This window comes from Nipponia nippon, unplaced genomic scaffold, assembly GCF_047370975.1.
Source record: "Nipponia nippon isolate SJK-2023a ecotype South Korea unplaced genomic scaffold, ASM4737097v1 scaffold_23, whole genome shotgun sequence".
NCBI classification, from domain to species: Eukaryota; Metazoa; Chordata; class Aves; order Pelecaniformes; family Threskiornithidae; genus Nipponia; species Nipponia nippon.
In genome coordinates this window covers 3,012,696-3,027,118 of record NW_028262340.1, presented here as the reverse complement: position 1 = coordinate 3,027,118, position 14,423 = coordinate 3,012,696, and the positions used below count along the sequence as shown (strand labels likewise).

The 14,423-nt window shown below is 49.3% G+C and overlaps 1 long non-coding RNA gene across 1 annotated transcript; it reads left to right on the top strand.

Annotated features, from left to right (window-relative positions):
* The first annotated feature begins 4,143 nt into the window (after window positions 1-4,143).
* On the top strand, window positions 4,144-10,281 carry LOC148055357 (uncharacterized). Its single transcript, XR_015705503.1, has 3 exons — window positions 4,144-4,258; window positions 9,027-9,094; window positions 10,072-10,281. It is a non-coding gene; the product is annotated as an uncharacterized LOC148055357 (long non-coding RNA).
* Window positions 10,282-14,423: the final 4,142 nt, after the last annotated feature.

The following is a 14,423-nucleotide window of genomic DNA, read 5'->3' as shown; positions in this document are numbered from 1 at the left end:
GGTCACAGACTCTGACCAGCTAGAGCCTTTGCACATCAGCAGCTCTCTAGAGCCCCTGGGAAAGTGAGACTTACCAAGCAAGCCTCTGAAAAAAATATTTGGCTCCTCCTTCTCAAACTAGTGGAGAATCCTCACTTTTGGCTCTCGAGGACCTGCGCTGCAGCCACGACGTCCATCGTGCCGTGGGAGAGCAGTGGGGCATGACCCAACTGTGGGGCTGCAGCATTCACCCCACCGTGTCCTGGAGAAGGTGCTGTTTTCTGACTCAAGTTGACCAGCTGCCCTAGTACCAATGTAATTCTTTCTTAATGTTGTTGGCTGGGCTCAGGAGCATGGCAGGAGGGCTGTGGCTGACCAGGCAGCAAATTAACTGGAATTTCATTATCTAATAATTTATATGATGCCTATGTATTTTGGCAAGACACCTTCATTAATAGAAGATGCCCTCTGTCCGCTGACTGTTTACATTACTGGTTTCCCAGGGACCTCACGTGATGCTTCCCTTTTTAGTGACCTTCATAAAAGAGAGAAAAAAGGTCCTCATTTCCCTTGATTTTTATAAATGAATTTTGTTCCCTTCTGCTTTGCAAGGATTTGTTCCTCTGGATTTAAAACACCAGAGGCTTAAATTTCCCTCTTAAATTTCCCTTTCCTAAAATTTTTTACTGGTGTAAATCAGGATTCACTCCCTGGGTGTGACTTAAATTACAAAAGCTGCTGGGCAGCCCAAGAAAGATGCTAATGTGGCCTTGCCTCTTGGGTTTGGTGGCCCCAGACAGAGCATGGTGTCAGTGGGGAAGGGCCAGCATGCATGTATGAATGCCAACCAGGAGCCAATGGCCAACATCTCGGCTTCTTCTGTAGAAGCCCTCAGAGATGCTGCCGGGTCCCCTGACTACAGGCATGGTGTCACCACTACTTTGCCACTTCTCCCTTGTTCCAGCATGTGGCTTTGCTCAGGGCAGTGCAAGGCACAGCAGGATGTCACCTGCCATGTCCTGTGAGGAGGGTGGCATGTAGCAGGCTGTAGTGAGGACAAAGGCATCTCTCTGTGATTTTGGCACGTTGTCCCACAGATCTCTGATGCTCTGCTTTTGCTGTCAGCCAGCCTGCTGGACCCTCTGGCAGTTACATCTGTCCTCCTGTGGGGACAGTGGCAGTAGCAGAGAGACCTGCTGGCTCTTCAGGATGCTTGAGACTAAGCTTCTTTGAGGTTTTTCTTAGCTGAAGAAAACAAAGGCTCATTAAATCCATCTCCGAGCTCCGGTGACGTGGAGAGGTGACATCAATGATGTGACTCACAAACCACCAGCAGAAAAGCAGCATCCAGGAGGGCAGGTTCATGCCTTGCACTGCCGGGAGGGGAGAGGAGGGAGGGGGCACCCTGCAGCCCTGCGTAGGTGTCTGGAGGCAGGGGCTGTGCCAGGCCTGCCGACCCCTATCTCCTGTCCCCTCTCCCTTGGTGTCCTTCCCCCACCTGAGCAGCCTGGGGAAAAGCTTTGCTGTAGGTGCAGGAGCTGGTGGGGGCCCAGCTGGACCCTCCTGCCATGGGGCTGGGAGCCCATCTTGCCCCATGTTTTCATTGTACTGTGACCCCAGCAAGCCTGGGTCCATCTCCAGGTGCCAAAACTTCCCAGAACTGCTGCCATTCCTCCTCCTGCATGCAGTGGGGATGACACTGCTGGCTCTGGGCTTTGGCAATGGCTCCATCTCTTACCCAAGGAAAACGACCAGCCCAGCCTGGAGAGAAATTCCTGGCAATGCAGGTTCACAGATTTACGGCCCTTATGGCATGGATTGTACCTTGTGTACCCGTGGACAGTATGATCCAAGACCTCTGCGTCCTGGGGACCCCCATGCTGCCTGGTGGCTGTTGCCTCCACAGTGGATCACTTGTAGGCAGGGTCTAAACTTCTTGGTGGTTTCCCTGCTGCGTATCAGACAGGGGCACCAGTTTTGCCCAAGCTTGGTTGGGAATTAATCAGCTGTCACTAGTGAAGGGCAAAGCCTCCATGGAGTGACAGGCAGGGACAAACTGTTCCTCTTCCCACCCTCCCACTCTGATTGATTTGCAGAGCAGTATCAGTGAGTTGAGTATCTCCATTTCCTAGTGCTCGAGGGCTGCAATGAAAGCCTCTCCTGGAGAGATAAGGGTGCTCCAGAGCACCACAACATCAGAGGTGCCAACTGGCGCACAACACCGTGGTAATGAGGGCTGGAGAGCCAGCCGAGCTGCCGCAGCCAGAGCGCTCTGCGGCTTTGCCTCGCTGCCGAGGCTCTTCTCTCCCTCCTGGTCCCAGGAGAACCGTGGGGATGCCAAGGGATGAGGCATCTCGGTCCCATTGCACCACAGGATCCATCTCCCTGCTTTGAGCATGTACTTTCCTTCCTTTCAATTAGAGCTGAGAGGAGCGAGGGTGTAAGGTGGAGTAGGGGAAGCAGCAAAGTTTGACTCATGGTCTCTGTTTCAGAGGATGGTGGCGGGGAGTCGGGGCTGGGAAGGTTATAGTCCAGGTCCTGTCTGGTCTCCCTTGCTGTTTTGGCCTCTTTGAAGGATGCTATCCTGTAGAGCTTGAATCAAAAGATGCTGCAGTGACTGATCATGTTACCTGGGCACTGCCTGTGCTAGCATCACTAGCATCAGTCCAGGGCTCAGGCAAATGCCCAGACTGAGCTATTCTTCCCCGTGCCCCAGGGGTGCCAAGTACTGGTGCCTGGCTGGTATTTGCTGGGTAAATAAAATGTAAATTTATGCCTCAGCCTGGCCTTTTGTGGAGTACTATGAACTGCACCCAGTAAAAGGAGGATAGGGACTTTGTCTTGGGTCAGTAATCATTTGGGTCTATATTCATTAGTCTCATGTGCTCGATGGGTCACTGGCTTTGTTCTGGTGTGCTCTTTGCTCCTCTGCAGCACCAGTCGCTTTTAATTCTGTCACACCAACAAAAGGCGAGGGTTAAACTGAAGCTGAAAGCCAGCAACGCATAAACCTACAGTTTTCTCAGCAGCAGGAGAACCTGGTACGGACCTAATCAAGGGCCCTTTGATGTTTCTGAAAGGGCCTTTATGGGCTTCTGGCTGCCCCGGTCCCAGCCTGGGCTGCCCCTAATAAAGCCCTTTCTGCCCCCACTGTTCTCTGCCACACAGTGGGAGCTGGTGGGTGCTTCCCAGGCACAGGGCGGGTGAGTTTGGTCCTGCTCTCGCAGGATGCTTGGGTGCATCCTCTTGTATCCCCTTGTAGATGAAGGGATTCCTGCAGAGTGGATGAGACAAGACAAACACTGACTTTCTAGTCTTAAACAAGTGGAGACAGACTGAGAAGGTGCTAAAGAAATGGATAGAAGAACATGTAGGGGTAAGGATGAATGGGTGGTTGGGGTTGGGTGGTGGGAACAATGGCCAATAATGTGTGGGGAGGGAGGGAGAGAGGGATGGATGGATGGATGGATGGATGGATGGATGGATGGATGGATGGATAGGGAGAAGATGGTGGTGGTACCAGGACACTGGTCTTGGGAGACAATTCCTCTGTGGACCCTGCAGGCAATGGTGGGTGGTCCCTGGTCTTGGGTGCATGTAGCTCCTAGGGATTTTAATGCCAGGGAGCTGGTGCGGGAGCTGGCTGGTCTCGCTTGTGGCGGGTTGTTGCTGCCCATGCTGCCCCATGGAGCCTGCCTGCGAGCCCGCTGCTGGCAGCCTGGGTGCCAAATGGCTTTTTCATCTACTGACAGCGATCCCAGAAGCGTGTGACATTTTCTCCTGAGCTCTGCAGGAGGGGCCTGGGCACATGCCGTGCTCATTTACATTCTCTGGCTAATTAAAAGAACAGGGGCTTCTTTGTAGAGTGCAAAGCCCTGAAACGGCTCCAGAGCCCCCAGTCACGATCCACGGGCCTGGGCTGGGACACAATGCCGATGCAGGGTGGCCGTGGACGGGGAGGAAAGGACTCTGTAAGAGCAGAGCTTGGTTGGTGCCTGCGGCAGAACACAGCCCCTGCAAACAACTACCCTCCTGCTCTGTCTTCGAGCAAGGTTCATTCATCTGGCTGTGGCAGAGAGGCTCTCTTCCCTACCTGTGTCCTCTCTCCCTGTGTCTGTGTGTCTTGAATATTGATGGAGACCATCTCTCCCTGCTGCAGGATGCCTAGAGCCAGCTGACACCAGGAGGATTTGCAAACACATCGAGCAAGGCCAGGAGGCACACAAGTACCTCCTGCCCCAAGCTAGGAAGATTTGTCCTCTGGGACTTGGTGGAAAGGGTGAGAGATGTGTTTTTCCTGCTTTCCCATAGCAGACAGGCTGTATCATAGCACAGGTCAGACCTGTGGCTCTGGTGGGGACGTTGCCTGCAGATGGAGCTGGTGCTGGATGGGTGGAGGGTAGGGAACGAGTAGGGAGCTGCGTGCCTGGGGGCTGCTCCGGGTTGTGCTCCCGGTGTCACCATGAGCTTCAATTTAGGGTCTGTTTGCACTGTGCACTGCAACCTTGTGCTGAGATACTAGCTTTTGGCAGCAGTATGACTATGTTGGCATGGTACTGTGGCTGGGTTAAGGAGTCCTGTGTCTCTAACAAGCCCATAGCACCCTGCCAGTGATGGTGGTGGCTCCTCTTTCTGGCTCTAGCCCTGGTGACCGCATGGAGCAGCACAATGTGGGTTCTGCTGGTTCGAAAGGGCTTTACCCATCCTCAGTGTCAGCAGGGGTTAGATGTCAAAAAATCTGGGCTTTATCTCTTCGTGCCTAAACTTTTCTGTCAGTCCCTAAGCTTCTCACCCTCACCTCAGCCATCATGTCACCTGCCCCAAACGAGGAAACTGAGGCATCAGGTCCTATCTGTTATTTTTATTGGAAAAAAAAAAACCAACAGCAACCCCCCACCAAAAACCAAACAAAAACCCCCAACTATGAGATAATCACCTTTGCATCTGCCAGCTGCATTTTTCCAGGCAGCAGGTTGATCCCAGATGGTGCCCCAACTCTGATGCACTCCAGGCACCTGGGGGTAGTCTGTGCTAATGAAAGAAGAGCACAGCTGTGCTGTCTGGGACTAAATATGGTGGCTTGGGTTTCATTTCTTTCTCTCTTTCTGTCCTTGAGGTTTGTATTTGTTTGGCTTAAGCATAAAGGAGTAGATAATGTTTGACGGTCAACGATGTGGCTGGAGGACTTGAGCTTAGAATCACAGAATCATAGAATCATTTAGGTTGGAAAAGACCTTTAAGATCATCGAGTCCAACCGTTAACCCAGCACTGCCAAGGCCACCACTAACCCATGTCCCTAAGCGCCACATCTCCCCGGCTTTTAAATCCCTCCAGGGATGGGGACTCAGCCCCTGCCCTGGGCAGCCTGTTCCAATGCCTGACAGCCCTTTTGGTGAAGAAGTTTTTCCTAATATCCAACCTAAACCTGCCTTGATGCAACTTGAGGCCATTTTCTCTCATCCCATCGCTTGTTACTGGGGAGAAGAGACCGACCCCCCCCTGGCTCCAGCCTCCTTTCAGGCAGTTGCAGAGAGCGATGAGGGCTCCCCTCAGCCTCCTCTTCTCCAGGCTGAGCCCCCCCAGCTCCCCCAGCCGCTCCTCCCCAGCCTTGTGCTCCAGCCCCTGCCCCAGCCTCGCTGCCCTGCTCTGGCCACGCTCCAGCCCCTCCATGGCCTTCGTGGGGTGAGGGGCCCAGCGCTGAGCACAGCTGGGAACTGAATTTGTGTTGGGATTTTCCAAGACACCAAGATGGGAGGGTGGTGGGCAGGAAAAGCTGCCCCGTGCCAGAAATGAGTCATTCTGAAGCACAGGGATGCATCTCTTAAAGAGAGTGAGATTGAAACTATAAACCCATGGATGTGTCTTGATCCTTTGCTAAGCTATGGGATGAGCAGGTTTATGTGTCGACTGCGGGTTCTGCCTGCCTCCGCAGCACCACTGCTGGAGCTGGAGGCACGGCGTCCCTTGTGAGATGCTTGCTCTTGGCACGCGAGCGTACGAGGAACTCTTACATCTAAGGGGAACAGGTTACAAATTGCTAGCGACGTTCATGCAGCCCTGCTGCAAGGCGGTGGAGTGGGTGGAAGCATTGCACCAAAGGAGGGATTTAAAGAGGAAAGCGTCTGAAGATTTCAGCTGTACAGGAAGCTCTTTCCAGCTTGCTCGGGCAATTATCTGAGGCACCGCAGAAGGAAAGCTTGCTGGTCTGCAATTGTGTTTCCTCGGTGTGAAATTCTCCTGTCTGCAGTGGGAGAACTTTTAACTAGAAGGTTTTAGCAGCAAGGAAAGAACCCAATTTTTGCAGAAATCAGGTTTGCGTTTATGAACCGTTGCCACTTGTGGGAAATTATTTTGTCGTCTGTGTAAACACGCAGGTCTAGGATGGTGACAGGAATTATCCTACATCCAAATGCAGGGATGTGATGAGGGGAAAGCAGATGCTGAATCAGAGAAATGACCAAAGAAGTTAATATCCTCACCTGGGTAGAACTGGAAATAAGGAGACGACATTTACATTTTGCCACTGACTTAAAACATTTCAAAGAACAGAATCAGATCCCCAGATTTGTAGGTTTTTTACAGTCATGACAGTCTGGTTGGCCTGCCCAACACGGGCTGATTTTCATGAGAAGATGAAGGGGAGAACTGCAAGCAATTCTCTCCCTCCAAGGTATGTGTTGCAAATTACTGACAATCAGCACAGAAAGTTTTGCAGCAGAATTGATGATGTTGTGAGGCTCGGAACTGGAACCCTACCGGTGATTTGGAGAGAGCTGGAAATTGCTTATGATCTCATGGTGTCAGATGTCTCATTTACAATAAATAAATACAGAAAATATACCCCAGACAATTGCTGTCAGATACTGGGAGTCATCAGCCAGAGAGCTCCCTCGGAATTTAGTATTTTAGGTCAGCTGGCTTTAACTTATTGGAAGCTGCAGGCAGATAAATATCAAGGACTTTCTGAGTCAGAGCTGCAGTATACTGAAGACATTCAGGTGTTCATATGGGGTTTAGGTCAGTCTGTAAATGAATAAATGAAGTGCAGAACGGAGCAAAAGCCACTTTCAAAATTTCCCATGAAATTAAAAAGCAAACCTTCAGTTGTTTTCTTTCACTTCCCATGAATATCAAAGGCAGTGAGCTGTATTGGTGAGCTGGCGGTGGGTTCAGAGAGCCCGTATGGCACTGTGCAGAGTGTTCCTGGAAAGGGCAAGGCTCATTTGCAGCAGTTGAAATGGAAATGTAGAAATCCGACTTTGTTCCCGTTTGTCCTGCAGGGCTGGAGATGAAACGTGCTGGCAGAAGTGCTGCTGGAAGCGCCATTGCGATATATCATTGCATCTTAGCAATTTCAACCCCTGTTAATTTGTAAACATAAGTGTTCACGGTGGAAAACTTGATTTGCAGAGCTCCGCTCATCTAATGGAAGGGAAAGCAGGACCGTCCAGCCTCGCTGCTCTGCCACAGCTAATCAGCATGGCTCAAAAATCTAGAGACCAAATCCTCATGATGAAAGGCTTGTGGACGGCCCATCGCCTCTGAACCAAAGCTCCTGCTGGCGCTAATTCCACTGATGTCAGCGCCAACGTCCCCAGCAGAGAATTTGCTCCCCAGAATTATTCCAAGCAATTGTTTAGTGAATAATTCTGGATAATGAAAATGCAGAGGGGAGGAATTGGAAAGTTGTTCGCTGTCAATTCACAAAAGAGGAGAAATGGAGGAATTTATCATGTCAATGGTTTGCCTATGAATTATTCACTCTCTTCACAAAAAAAACCCAAAACCCCCTTCCCCTTAAACCCCCACGCCATCCAAGATGAAGTTCGCTGGCTTTGTTGCAATGTGTTTTTGATGTGCTGGTTGCTGGCAATGCCCCCCCCAGCTCCCGCCTGTTGAATTACACATCGCACACATGACACGTGGGTCCCGCTGCTCGAGGGGAGGCCGTCCCTGAAGCAGCGAGGGGAAGTAAAACAGCGGTGCTAAATCCAGGAATGATGCCAGAGAAGCTATAAACAAGTGGAAAGGCTATTAACAGCGTATAACCTGATGCTGCTATACCAATAATGGGAGGAGACTATGCATCAGCAAGGGACATTAGAGCAATGTTTTACTGCCTCCGTGCTCCTAAGCATCCATTTGGCAGCAGGAAGGGAAATGCCATTGAAAAGGGGTTGACAGAGGGAGGTAGAAGAAATACGCTGTCACGGAAGATGGAAGGTGAAGGAGGGTGGGATGGGAAAGGACGAGTGGTTGCTTTTGGCCAAGGCGTGCATGCTCAAACAGAAAACCTTAATCAGAGGCTGGGCAGAGATGAGTTGAGCCTATGGACCGGTCTCTTTGAGAAGGGAAAAGGGCAGCACCAACCCTGATGCACATCAGTGCTGAACCTGTAGTTAACCGCATGCATCTGATCTTGCTTGGAGATGGGTGAGCTGAGAGCCTGGAGCACTTTGCTCCCAAACTGGGGCTGCGAAAGTAATCTAGGGAGTGGATAAATGGTCAGGAGGAGCATGCGTTTATTTTTCTTACACTACTATTTAAACTTGCATTGATTTAGCTAAAGATGCTATTTAATAACCCATTTAAGTTACCATAGCAAGAAAAGTCCACACAAGGGCTTTCAGGGTGTTTGCTGAATTGGTTTGAAACCTCAACTAGAAAGTGGTATAATTTACTGGAAGAAGCAAGATCTTACTCTCATTTTGCAAAAGTAACAGTGCTAAAATTGAGCCAATTTCTTAAAAAGCTACACTCATAATGCTGAGTTTTCACTAAAGACAGACACACATTTTAGACTAAGAAATGAGACTAGAAAAAAACTCCAACAAAAGCGGGCTATCATCTATCACCTGCATTGCACTTGTACTCTCACGCCTTTCTTAAGATCTTCTCAGGGCTGGTCTCTGTACAAGCACGGAGTGAGATGTTGCTCCTGCCTCACAGCCCATATAGAGGAAAATTGAATGAGTGCAAAGGGACAGGACCAAGAAATGGCTCTGACAATGTTTTTACAGCGCTTTGCATTTTTTCTCATGCTCAGGCTGTGGAGGAGATGCTTCCCTGCATGAAGAGCAGAGGTGGCTCTGGCGCTGGGATTCCTCCTGCTGAGTAAGTAAAGAGAAACACAATCGCACCCATCATTAATTCAGAGAGCAGGGGAGGGCGACATGTTGTTTTTGTAAATACAGTAGACTCTCCTACGTGGTAACAAATTGTGGGAGAGGTGTTGTATTGCTCCTTAGTGACTCTGGCTGTTGCTGGGTGGATAAGTCAGTTCATGGTGGGGGAAAATGTTCCCAGGGAAGTGTTGCTTGTAAGTGGCTATTGATCTTATGAGATGCTGCAGAAAACATGCGTCTGAGGTATCGCATTCATTTCTGATTTCTCTTTTGATGTTGCCCTGTGTGCCCCATGGTTCAGTGGAAGGATCCTCTGTGTGTGGGAAATAAACACAGGGAAATAAGGTTTCATTAGGGTTCTTGTCCTTGGGGAGACAATTGAGGAGGCTCAGTCTGGCGGTCCCTGGGCTGGCAAAGTTTATCCTTTCTAGTTAAGACCAAAGGTGAAAGGATTCATGCCAGATGAGTGTGTGTGATCAGGGCCAGGATGGGAGGATGCTGATGGGCAGGTCCATGGACCAGTTTTACAGTCACAACCTGGGGTTAAATGGGCTGAAATCAGCTTTGTGGGCTCTGCCCAGGCAAGAGGAAAGGCTGTTTGTTGATGCTCCCATTGGCTCTGTCCTATTTAGCAGCACCCAGGTGTGAACAACTAGAATTACCAATCTGGAAAAAACCCCACATGGTGCCTGGTTTCCAAGAACCTTTCGCTGTGTGACTTCAGTTGGCGGGTTGGCTTCAGGGTTGGGTGGGAGCTGCTGCGGTCAAGCCTGGGAGGTCTGTCCCGTTACCCGGGGCTGTGGCTCAGGGCAGGAATGGCAGAAATGTGTGTTCCCATCTGCAAAGCAAGCAGCTGAACCCATAAAGTGAAGGCTGCCCTCGATGAGGACTGAACAGGGACAAAGCACAGCAACTGAGCCCACACTGCCTTGTACTACACTTTCATGGTACGTCTTCTCTCCGCAGGTGAGAAAAGGTCGTTGCTCTTCAATTATATCTGGCTTCTGAAGACAGCACAGTTTCCTCCCATTCCTCTTGATTCAGCTTTGACACCACAACAGAAAATGAGGAATGACAGGTTCAGCTCAGTCTGCTTGACACAGGTTTGGTGCACTGCTCTTTCTGGGAACTTTGACCCGGCCAAGAGCAGCGGGTGCTGAACTGGTTCATTTCTGGGTGCTACCCCACTCCATCTTCACAGCAGAGGGTCACCTTCTGCTCCCAGGATCAACACGGAGTATGTCCTTTGCCAGGGGAATGTCTCTGAGTTTGCTCTAGACACAACCAGGAGATGAACAGAGAGTTGTGAACAGACATTTCCCCATTCCTGGGAAGCCTGTGGGAATTTTATCCCTGGACAGGATTTCAGAACGTACCTTCATACAAGGCTTGCCTGTCTTTTGTGAAGATGCTGTAGGACAGCCAGAGAAACCTTTCTTTCCCCAACAGAGTAAAAAGGGGTTTGTGGAAGGAAAACAACTTTTTTCTTTTTTTTTCTTTTTTCCCCCAAATTTAGTGTGCTTTGGTTTCCCTGTGCTGGGAGGAGCAGAGCAGGGGAGGCTGGGCTTTGTGCAGGCAGATGTGTTAAAAGGAAAGCGAGTTCTGTGGTGTAAAGATAAAAATAATCAAGCGCATGGGGTGCTTGTGTGTATGCATGCACGTGCATGCCTGGAGAGACCTTACAAGGTGAGAAATAACACCATGTGTCATTAATTTGGAAATATGTTGGACATTTGGGGTGAATGTATATCATGGATTAGTGTGTTTGGATCACGCAGGGGAGGGGTGTTGTGCCCCGGTGCTGCGCACAGGGTTAAATGGTGAGAAGTGCACCATCAGGGATAAAAGTCTGAAGGATGAGCTGATTTTCCTGGGAGTCCCCATTCTCTCCCACTGTTTCGCTGCGGCAGCCTGCGCAGTCTTTTATCGGTCCCATTAAAGCCAGTTGTCTGTGCAGGGATTGATTTCAGGGGAGCTCAAAGTTAATTCATTTCCAAAATGAAAGATTCCCTATACATAAAACAGTCTCTGTCTCTCTCCCCTCCACCCCTCTGGATAGGTGAGCCTGAGTATTTCATGCCATTTCCTTACAGCTCTGGAAGCCCTTACTGAGATTACAGTGAGGATAGAGACTATACTTCGCCTGCATGTAGATTCAAGGATAAAACGACAGATGTCTTTCATTAAACATCTCCAGAACGAGCTGTTCAGGAGGCAATATGTATTCAGACGCTATCAATATTTCATAAAGCCGTAATAGATGTTATCATAGATCCTCCATCCAATATTTATTGCACCATAATCACTGACACATTGCACCAGGGCTCTCCATCCACCCTCCCCTGCCTGTCCCCCCATAAGACATGCACCCAGGTACACAGGATTTAAATGAAGTGCAAACCTAGTGCCACAATAAATTTGAAGGAGTTTGAAGTTGTTTGTTACTTCAGGCACTTTCAGGCCCAACGATAATGAAACAAATCTGTTTGCAGAAGGCGTTTTTATGGAAGGATTTCAAAGTGAGTTGGCTCAGTGTAAATCTCTGGGTTGAGGCCATTAGAAAGCATTTAAGCTGCAGCGAGGCAGCGGGCTGTGTCTCCAAGTCTGTGGGTGTTGGAAAGCAAAGGTCTAAAATTAGCAGCGTGGAAAATATGAATCCTTTCGGGAGTCTGCTGCTAGGTCAACACAGGTAGGAGAGACCTGAGTAGAGCTGGAGCCAGACCCTTCCCTCCTTGACCCCTCCAGCATCCTATTGAGCTTTCTGAGCTGCTGTGGTGCTTCCAGAGGAGCTGTGTAGGAAAAGAATTGGACCTGAAAGATTTATAGTTGGGATTTTCAAAGGAGCCTAATGGATGAAATTTTATAGCTGGTGTCACTCAGGAGGTCAGACCCCTGGTCATGATAATCCTTTCTGCCCTCAAAGCCCATCAGTCTAGGGGAGGCCAGCTGTCACCCTCCACACTTACTCTTAAGTTGGTCAAACTTCTCAAAAGCATTTGGCGTCGTATCGCAGGACATCCTAATGGATAAAGTGGAACCATCCAAAATCAACATGATGCACATGAAATAAATGGGGTTTGTAATTGGTTTCCAAATGGAGTCCTAAAAGGAGATTCCACATCAAAAACAGTTTTGTTTCTTGTGGAGGCCCTAAATGGCTGGTTGTGACCCTATCCCATTTAATGTCCCCAGCAATGAGCCAGGGAAAGAAAGAGAAGAATCTCTTAAATCCTCATTGATAAATGTTGAAAGTGACATAAAGACTGGGGAAGAAAAGTGGCCCTTGCAGAGCCCCAGTTAATGATATAGAGCCTTGGGTTTGCTTGGCAGCCCTGGGTCAAGTAAACATGGTTTTTTGGTACAGTCAAATGTCAGATCATTCATCTCGCTTAACTGAGGCCATCTAAACATTAGGTACGTGGGGTCCGCTTCTAGTCCTAAGAAGGGTGGAGGCACCTCCAGAACATGAGTTACTCATTGTACCTTAGCTATCCTTTACAGTGGGATGAATTGCCTCTGGACAGAGCCTCTACTGACAGTGGAGACAACTTAGATGAGTAGCTTATTTAAAACATGTAACTCCTAGATGGCAAAAGCTGGGGAAGGAAGGCCAGCTGTGGAGCCAGGGAATGCAGAGAATAATTGCAGGATCAGGTAACTCATGACTCAGGAAAGCTCTGGGGAGACAGTAGGTCACTGATGAGCAACTTGTGATACTTCAGCCAGTTTTGCACAGGAAGGTTACGTGACCCCTGTACTTGGCACAGTATCCACAGTTCAAAAAGGGTGTGGAAATATTGGAGGAGATTCAAAGAAGAGCCAGAAAAAGACTAATGAATAGGAAATCACACCTCTCGGAGAGCAAATCAAGGAGTGTGATCTGCTTAATTTAGCAAAGAGAGGGTAATAGCTGGCTGATGGCACCATTACACCTGCAGGGAAGAGAAACGGTTGTACTGGAGAGCTGCACAACATGGCAGGGAAAAGATGCACAAACATCAGTGCCTGGACGGCTTTGCCAGGACAGCCCAGCCCAGCCCAGGAGCAGGGTGGTGTTTTTTAACAGCGAAGGAAATTATTTGGTTATATTGCTGGATTTCTCATCACTGGATGTTTTGGAAGCAATTAACTTAAAAACATCCTTTTTCAGGGTTATGTGATGCATCCTACTGTGTTTCTCACAGGGGTTTAAATAGGGTCATGAACTGTAGAAAACGCCTAAGAAACACCTACTTTACCGGAATTTTATTGTCTCTTCAGGCCCATGGGGCCCTGAGGGGAAGCAGACCATAAGGAATGTGCGCACGTGTGTGCAGGGGGAGGCATGATTTTTTAGGATGTGTGAAAAATATTAGCCTAAAGGCTCAACAGCAGTCTTGAAATTTGGAGCATAAGTGAGATAAGAGCCTTCCTTTCAAATAAGGTGCCCATGAAGACACTGGGTGCTGAATGGGTTAAGAGACCTGGGAGAGGCTGGAGGTGCTGGAGCAGAGGAGGTCTGGGCTGGGGTCTGGGTGGGACTAGCATCCCAGGCAAGGTGGGACTGAGGAGCACTCGTCTCCATGTCTCACTCCATTGCATCTCTTTAAAACAACACCCTAAAGCCAAGCATCATGTCTGTAAACAAATGGGATTTTAGCTTTGATTCTCCATAAATCACTGGAGCTATTTTCACTTTGGAGAGCAGTGTGAGGGTTGGAGTGTAATGAGCTGGTTCATGGGGCAGGCAGGGAATGTTTTTACTTGACTCTTTTGGGCCCTGTAAGCCCCCAGGTTTGACTTTGAGTTTCTGTGAAACAGAAAACATTTGCTGATGTAAGGAAGCCTGAAATAACTAGGAAAGCTCGGGGGCTGCTGACACTTGAATAAATCCAAATGTCCTGGTATTTGGTTAAACTCGAATCTGAATATTTGTGTATAGTTTTTACAACATTTACTTGCCTCAGGGAGCAATTTGTGGAGCTGAAATAATCCAAGAACGTTCCCACCCCCCCCCCCCCCCCCCCGCCCCTTGCCTGGTATTTCCACCCTCCAGGAAGTGAAAAGCCTTGAGAAGATTGGATCATGCATTATTTTTACCCTTGCAAATAGTTCCCAGATGCATGGAGCTCAAGCTGTGAAAAATGCACAGTGCAAGCCCTCAGCGTGCACCGGCTCTTGAAATGCCAACTGGGGAGCTGAGACTGGACCATTCGTCTCACGGATAAAACCTCACTGGGGCCCCAGCTGGGACCACATCACCTTGAGGTGTCTTGGCAGAAACGTGACCCCACTTTTCCCAGACATCACCCTCTCTGCGTTGCTGGAGCGGGAAGATG